Below are 8677 nucleotides of genomic sequence, written 5' to 3' on the forward strand. Positions count from 1 at the left end.
AACCAGTCCATTCTAAAGGAGATCAGCCCTGGGATTTCTTTGGAAGGAATGATGCTAAAGCTGAAACTCTGGTACTTTGGCCACCTCATGTGAAGAGTTGACTCATTGGAAAAGACCCTGATGCTGGGAGGGATCGGGGCAGGTGGAGAAGGGGACGACAGAGGATGAGATGGCTGGAATGCATCACTGACTCGATGGACATGAGTCTAAGTGAACTCCGGGAGTTGGTGATGGACAGGGAGGCCTGGCATGCTGTGATTCATGGGGTTGCAAAGAGTCAGACACGACTGAGAGACTGAACTGAACTGAGCTGAACTATTTAAATACATCTTAAAAGTACTTTTCTTAAGTCCTATTCAGTGTGGTTATATTGTTGCATAAAGCAGTACTTGAGAAACCAAGCACCACACTCAGAGAGTTGGAGAACTCAGGTTGAATATGCCAGTGGGCCCAGAGGAGTTAACACTCCAAGCTCTGAGACCCCAGCCAAGGAATTACAGAGTTTTTATAGACAGACTGTAGTGGGCAACACTAGTTGTTAATAGGGTGGTTTAAACTAAAGAGTTTCATGCATGCAGTAAGAGCAGAGTAAGATAAGGTGGGGAGGGGGGGTTGTTGCCTGACCTGGGCAGGCATGATTAAGCAGGTTTGCAGGTGCTAGGCAGTTGCAAAAAGCAGGACAAGGGTGAGTGAGATAAACTCCAGTTCCTAATATTGCAAGTCCCCACTTTCTGAGACTACATGACCTATGTGATGTAGACTTTGCAAGGGGCAAGCTGAGTTACAGAGGCAGAAGGAGAAGGAGGTTTTGTAAAATTTTAACTTTTCCTCTTCATTCCCTTCTCTTAATGCTTCTATCACTCCTTGTAGAAAGCATCATCTCATGTTTTTGGTAGGACATTCAGAGCTCCCCATCATTTAGGGGGCTGTATTGAACTATTACCATTTGTAGCTTTATGGAATCAATCCAAGAGGTTATGAACTGGGTAATTGCATTGAGAATACAAGGGCCAAATGAGTGCTGCAAAGAACATGAAGAGAGCACCTGTTAAAGGGAGAAGTCATGATGCCCAGCTCCAGATATTGTTCCAATTACCCCAGGAATTAGCTAATTTCTCTCTCCTTTATATTTGTTCCCTTAGCTGTTGGGTCATGTTCCTGACTATTTCTGATTGGTTTAAATAAAAGCAGCATTTTTCATTCAAGAAGAGTCAGAATCTTCCCTTTGCAGCTGTCAGTAGGTTTAGCCCTCAAATATTCTGTAAAACCACCTCAGCCAGGGAGTCTAGTTGGTCCTGTAAGGCCACTAAACATTTAGCCACTGTCTCAATGTCGTCTCTGAAGTCTTTGGATAGTTAGTTATTTCAGTCGCTCAGTCGTGTCCGACTCTTTGCGACCCCATGAATCGCAGCATGCCAGGCCTCCCTGTCCATCACCATCTCCCAGAATTCACTCAAACTCGCATCCATCAAGTCGGTGATGCCATCCAGCCATCTCATTCTCTGCCGTCCCCTTTTCCTCCTGCCCCCAATTCCTCCCAGCATCAGGGTCTTTTCCAATGAGTTAACTCTTCACATGAGGTGGCCAAAGTATTGGAGTTTCAGCTTTAACACCATTCCTTCCAAAGAAATCCCAGGGCTGATCTCCTTCAGAATGGACTGGTTGGATCTCCTTGCAGTCCAAGGGACTCTCAAGAGTCTTCTCCAACACCACAGTTCAAAAGTATCAATTCTTCGGCGCTCAGCTTTCTTCACAGTCCAACTGTCATTTATACATGACCACTGGAAAAACCATAGCCTTGACTAAACAGACCTTTGTTGGCAAAGCAATGTCTCTGCTTTTCAATATGCTGTCTAGGTTGGTCATAACTTTCCTTCCAAGGAGTAAGCGTCTTTTAATTTCATGGCTGCAATCACCATCTGCAGTGATTTTGGAGCCCAAAAAGATAAAGTCTGACACTGTTTCCACTGTTTCCCCATCTATTTCTCATGAAGTGATGGGACCAGATGCCATGATCTTCATTTTCTGAGTGTTGAGCTTTAAGCCAACTTTTTCACTCTCCTCTTTCATATTCATGAAGAGGCTCTTTAGTTCCTGTTCACTTTCTGCCATAAGGGTGGTGTCATCTGCATATCTGAGGTTATTGATATTTCTCCTGACAATCTTGATTCCAGCTTGTGCTTCTTCCAGCCCAGCATTTCTCATGATGTAATGTACCTCTTGGAACCAAAAGACTGACTTCTTTTCCTTTGTCTTCCTCATGAAGAAGTGTCTCTGTATCTAGAATGGAGATGGGAAGAAAGGCAAGCCATTGCTATCACAGAAAGCCAGACAGGCAAACAAATACCTTCTCCTTGATCAATTTAGAAGCTTTCAGGGACCAGATTATTGCTAAAGAGGCATCTGCTTTTGAGAATTGAGGACAAGCTGTTGAGATGTTTCTGACATGAAGTTAAGACTCAGATTACATTAAATAAATAAGTACATATCCTCTTAAGCAAGTGAATGAAAGGTTTCCTTGTAATTTAGTCTTTTCTTCATATATTTTACTTTGCTTTTGTTGTAGTATAAGTCACATTTGCTATAGTAAAAAAAATTAACTCTAATTTGCAATAGTGGTTTAATTGTGTATTTTAGAATAAAATATATGTGGGTTGAAATGTCAGCTTGTCCATTATAAAAATTATGACCGGAGTGTTTAACCTCTTAGATTTCAGCTCCTCATTTGTAAAATGGAAAATGTAATAGTGTCTATCTAATTTTAAATGGATGTGAGAGCTGATCTATAAGGAAAGCTGAGTGCCAAAGAATTGATGCTTTTGAACTGTGGTGGTGGAGAAGATTCTTGAGAGTCCCTTGGAGAGCAAGGAGAGCCAATCAGTCAATCCTAAAGGAAATCAGTCCTGAATATTCACTGGAAGGTCTGATGCTGAAACTGAAACTCCAATACTTTAGCCACCTCATGTGAAGAGTTGGTAAAAGGTGGTTGATGAAGCAGTTCCTCCTATTCCCATGCCTATCCCAGCTGTGATTCCCAAACCAACTAGTAGGAATATAAACTAAATGGCTCTTTTTGACCACCTATGTGTTGCCAGTTGTATGGTGAGAGTCTGGTTGTTAGAAACAATACTCCTCTTGGGAGTGAGGAAAGCTAAGGTGCAGATACCCATCTAATTGACTGGTAGACATAAGTAATTATCTGTACCACAAACAAAGAAAAGGCCATGATGGGGTTGGTACCATCTGTTATAGCAAGGGACACCAAAAGGCTGCAAAGCAGCCTGCATATAACAGATAAATGAACACAAGCAATAGGTTTTCTCCCCATCTTTGGGTTGTCACAGCTATAGCAACTGAACCTATCATGAAGGGGGGTCAGCTATACTGTGGAGCAGTTTGGTTAGTAGGGAGAATCGATCATAAGAGACATCTAATAAGAATGAGGCTTCCCACTACAGTGAGATAACTAACAGTGAACCCCAGCTTCTGACCCAAATCCCAGTCCTGGGATGCAACTGAAGCTGTGCGAATAGCACAGCAATAATACCAGTCAGGGATAGAGGCTGGGGTTGACAATGAAAACCCATTGATATTTTAATAGCTGGATCCTCAAGGTTCTTCTGTGCATTGACTACTCAGCTTCCAGAGTGACTAGAGCAGGGCTCAGCGTCCTTCTTGGGTGAGAGTTGTTGTTCTTGAAATGAGACCTTGGGGAGGTTTTCGGGGTCCCAAATTGCTTTTCAGTTGTCCTTATCACAGGAAGTCACTGCCTTCTTGACTCTGGTGTGGTGTATCCAAGGGATGACACCTATAACTTCATCAAAAGTAGGGGTTGCCAGGACAACCGTGTGAGGGCCTGTCCAAACTGGCTGAAGTGGTTCTTTTTTCCAATCTTTAGCCCATACCTCATCTCCTGGCTGAGAGGGATGAACCCAATTACCGAATGGAATGGGTGTCCTTTCTCAGGTTTCTTGGGTGATACGGCAGAAGACTTCCCTGGGCCTGGAGGTGTTGGGATATCTCCAGGTCAGCTAGTTGTTGGTGGTCTCCTTTGAGATTTTTATCACTGGGGGTGGTCTCCCATATAAGATCTGAAAGGGAGAATAGCTTGAGGACCTCAGGGTGCATTTACAAAGGGAGGTGAGAGTTCATAGAATGATAAACAGCTTGTTCCAACACTGTCTGGGTGTTGGCCAGGGGATATTCTTGTTGTGCTACTACTTGGAGAAACAAACTTAACAAGAAAGTTAAAGAAGTATGGCCCAAAGATTAATAGAAGTAGGAAAGCTGCTGAGGCGCTAGCCAGGAGAACCAGGTCCAGACATTGGTTAATGACATTAGTGTTTCTCTAGGTATGAGAAGATCCAAGAATTTGGATGCATAAAAATCTTTACCTGAAAACATCTGACTATCTGAAGGCCTGTTTTTCTGGGTATTTCCCAGAGCACAGAGTGCCTTATTTTTTTGTCTCCACCCTGAACTCCTTTCAAGAGGGTATTGAAGGTCAGCATCTCATAGTGGTCATGATTTAATCTTTGTAGAGGCAGCTGGCAAGGGCCAACATCTAGTGAGCAGTGACCCTTCATAGCCACATATTTGACCATGTTTTGGGGGCATTTGGCCATTATGTCCCATGGTGCTAGGAAGGCTCATTCCCAAGTCTAACAAAGATTCCATTGACAGGCCACTCAATGTGTTGTCATTAGACCAGACTTGTAAGTAGCAAAAGTCTCTGGACCATACCTGTCTTACTAGCTTCTTGGTCCAGGAAAATATTTCTTCTTGTTGTTTTTTCCCATATCTAGAGTTCAGTTCAGTTCAGTTGCTCAGTCGTGTCCAACTCTTTGCGACCCCATGAATCATAGCACACCAGGTCTCCCTGTCCATCACCAACTCCTGGAGTTACTCAAACTCACATCCATCAAGTCGGTGATGCCATCCAGCCATCTCATCTTCTGTCGTCCCCTTCTCCTCCTGCCCCCAATCCCTCCCAGCATCAAAGTCCTTTCCAATGAGTCAACTCTTCGCATGAGGTGGCCAAAGTACCAGAGTTTCAGCTTTAGCATCATTCCTTCCAAAGAAATCCCAGGGCTGATCTCCTTCAGAATGGACTGGTTGGATCTCCTTGCAGTCCAAGGGACTCTCAAGAGTCTTCTCCAACACCACAGTTCAAAAGCATCAGTTCTTCGGTGCTCAGCTTTCTTCACAGTCCAACTCTCACATCCATACATGACCACTGGAAAAACCATAGCCTTGACTAAACGGACCTTTGTTGGCAAAGTAATGTCTCTGCTTTTCAATATGCTACCTCGGTTGGTCATAACTTTCCTTCCAAAGAGTAAGCGTCTTTTAATTTCATGGCTGCAATCACCATCTGCAGTGATTTTGGAGCCCCAAAAGATAAAGTCTGACACTGTTTCCACTGTTTCCCCATCTATTTCCCATGAAGTGATGGGACCAGATGCCATGATCTTCATTTTCTGAATGTTGAGCTTTAAGCCAACTTTTTCACTCTCCTCTTTCACTTTCATCAAGAAGCTCTTTAGTTCCCCTTCACTTTCTGCCATAAGGATGGTGTCATCTGCATATCTGAGGTTATTGATATTTCTCCTGGCAGTCTTGATTCCAGCTTGTGCTTCTTCCAGTCCAGCGTTTCTCATTATGTACTCTGCATATAAGTTAAATAAGCAGGGTGACAATATACAGTCTTGACATACTCCTTTTCCTATTTGGAACCAGTCTGTTGTTCCATGTCCAGTTCTAACTGTTGCTTCCTGACCTGCATATAGGTTTCTTAAGAGGCAGGTCAGGTGGCCTGGTATTCCCATCTCTTTCAGAATTTTCCACAGTTTATTGTGATCCACACAGTCAAAGCCTTTGGCATAGTCAATAAAGCAGAATCATCATTACAATTATTGATCTCATATGAAATTGCTTATCAGCATTTTATCACAGGCTGAGTCACATGTTTGGTAACATAAGAAATAATCTTCTGAAACAAGCTATATAGAAGATAATATAGCTAGCAGTTATTAGTAAGGTCACAAGCAAGAGTTTAAGTCAAGGACTTTCATTGGGTATAGCCCAGTATACCCCAGGTCATCTGTCTCAGTTAAATGATTATAACCAAGTGTTAATCTCCTGGTTGTACATCATGGAGCACCTGAATCTTATCCAATGACTGGTTACTGAGGTAAGCTTTAGAAACAATCTTGGAGTGTCTCTAGTAATAACTTAATTAAAACTTTTAGCAATATATCATAACAAGGAACTATCTCAGAAGTGGGTCTTAGTAAGCCCAGATCTTAATTAACAAAACTAGAACTGAATATTTGGTGAAATATAATTTTTTCTTTTCTGTCTTTCTTTCTTTCTTTTTTTTTTTTTTGAGAACTCATTGTGAGGGTATTAACATTGTAACCAGGTAAGGCTTTAACTCATCAAATAAAAATGAGATCTATCAGGGAGCCAGGAAAGCCAAGCAGCCATTTTGGATTTCCCCATAGCCCTGGCTCTTTGATTTTCAGCTGTTGTTTATCTATTTTTAATTTCCTGATTTAAGAGAAGACTATCACCATGTTTTAAGGACATCAAAATAGCAAAATCTAACCATGAGGGGTTACTTTTTGTAGAAGCAGAATGAGCTTTGTCTACATGTACCATACTCTTAAATAATGTTTATTTACTTTACCAAAGTAACAAAAAGATTTTAAAAACAAATATAAATCACTTAAAGGCAAAGAAATTCATAATCTGTTATCAAAAGCTGCATTTTAAGAAAACTTTGTTCTCTAAACAGAGAGAAGACCAAATTTCAGTCTGGTACCAGCTTGATGTTAATAACAAAATTTGTTTATCTGTTTAATTTTAGTCTTTTCCATACATCTTGAAGAACTAGCAGTATTCTTCTAAAGGCATGAGAGTAAAACCATAGAAGGCATGTTTAAAATCTGATTCTATTTTAATTGGCAAAGAAACCTGGTCATAACAATTTAATATGATAACTAGAATTATAACTGACCATGTTTTATCAGGGCATATCAGATCTATATTTTATCTAAAATTTTAGGATATCTATATTAGTAACATCAACCATACAGTATAATCTGAAAAGATTTTTCACCCCCTTGACAGTATTGCTCATATAATTTAACATGTCCAGTGAACCCAGGTAGTTTAATAGCTCTTTGGGATATATCAGAGGCCCTCTGAAGCTTCCCCAAGTTAGCTAGAAGTCAAGTTATTTCGGAATTTTTATTAATAAATATCAAAAGGGTTTATAACAGTCAGGCAGGATCATATAAGTTACTGTGAAATAATATTTACTTAGCCAAAGTTAACAAAATATTTCAAAGGTATATATATAAGAGATCAATTAAGAGGTAAAGAAACTTAAATCTAAAATTAAAAGCAGTTCAATATCTGAAGAAAGTATGTCCTCTTAACAGAGAGAAAGGCCAAATTTAAGTTTTTGCACCAGCTTTCTTTAAACTCATTTAGGTAAACAATTGAATTTATTTTAAACTTAGTTAGTCCTAACTGTGCACTAAAGTTTTTGTTTTTTTTTTTTTCAGGGTCCACATTCCGCAAAGCTTTTAATCACTTTCTGTAACAGCCACCTGTAAGTCAGACCTATCTTCTTTTCCCTTTATAAAATGTAATTTTATTTTTTTATGTCTTCTTTATTAAAAACATACATCCTAATTTCTTATTAGATTAGCAAACAAACATTAATACTAGATATTTAATATTGAATATTTCCCAGTTCACGTGACTCTGAAATTTATTTAGTTTTTTTTTTTTTTTTTGTACTTAGAATTGTTTGATTCATAAGCACTTATTTTTCCTTCAGTTCAGTTCAGTCCCTCCCAGCATCAGGGTCTTTTCCAATGAGTCAACTCTTCGCATGAGCTGGCCAAAGTATTGGAGTTTCAGCTTCAACATTAGTCCTTCCAATGAACACCCAGAACTGATCTCCATTAGGATGGACTGGTTGGATCTCCTTGCAGTCCAAGGGACTCTCAAGAGTCTTCTCCGGCACCACAGTTCAAAAGCATCAATTCTTCGGTGCTCAGCTTTCTTCACAGTCCAACTCTCACATCCATACATGACCACTGGAAAAACCATAGCCTTGCCTAGACACACCTTTGTTGGCAAAGTAATATCTCTGCTTTTCAATATACTATATAGGTTGGTCATAAGTAAGCATCTTTTAATTTCACCATCTGCAGTGATTTTGGAGCCCCAAAAAATAAAGTCTGACACTCTTTCCACTGTTTCCCCATTTATTTCTCATAAAGTGTTGGGACCAGATGCCATGATCTTCGTTTTCTGAATGTTGAGCTTTAAGCCAACTTTTTCACTCTCCTCTTTCACTTTCATCAAGAGGTTTTTTAGTTCCTCTACGTTCGATCCCTGGGTTGGGAAGATCCCCTGGAGAAGGAAATGGCAACCTACTCCAGTATTCTTGCCTGGAGAATTCCATGGACCGAGGAGCCTGGCGGGCTACAGTCCACGGGGTCACAAAGAGTCAGACACGACCGAGCTACTTCACTCACTCACTCACTGTCTGCCATAAGGGTGGTGTCATCTGCATATCTGAGGTTATTGATATTTCTGAGGTTATTGGAGGAGGAAATGGCAACCCACTCTAGTATTCTTGCCTAAAGAATCCCAT

This window comes from Capricornis sumatraensis, chromosome X (genome assembly GCF_032405125.1).
Source record: "Capricornis sumatraensis isolate serow.1 chromosome X, serow.2, whole genome shotgun sequence".
In the NCBI taxonomy this organism is placed as follows: domain Eukaryota; kingdom Metazoa; phylum Chordata; class Mammalia; order Artiodactyla; family Bovidae; genus Capricornis; species Capricornis sumatraensis.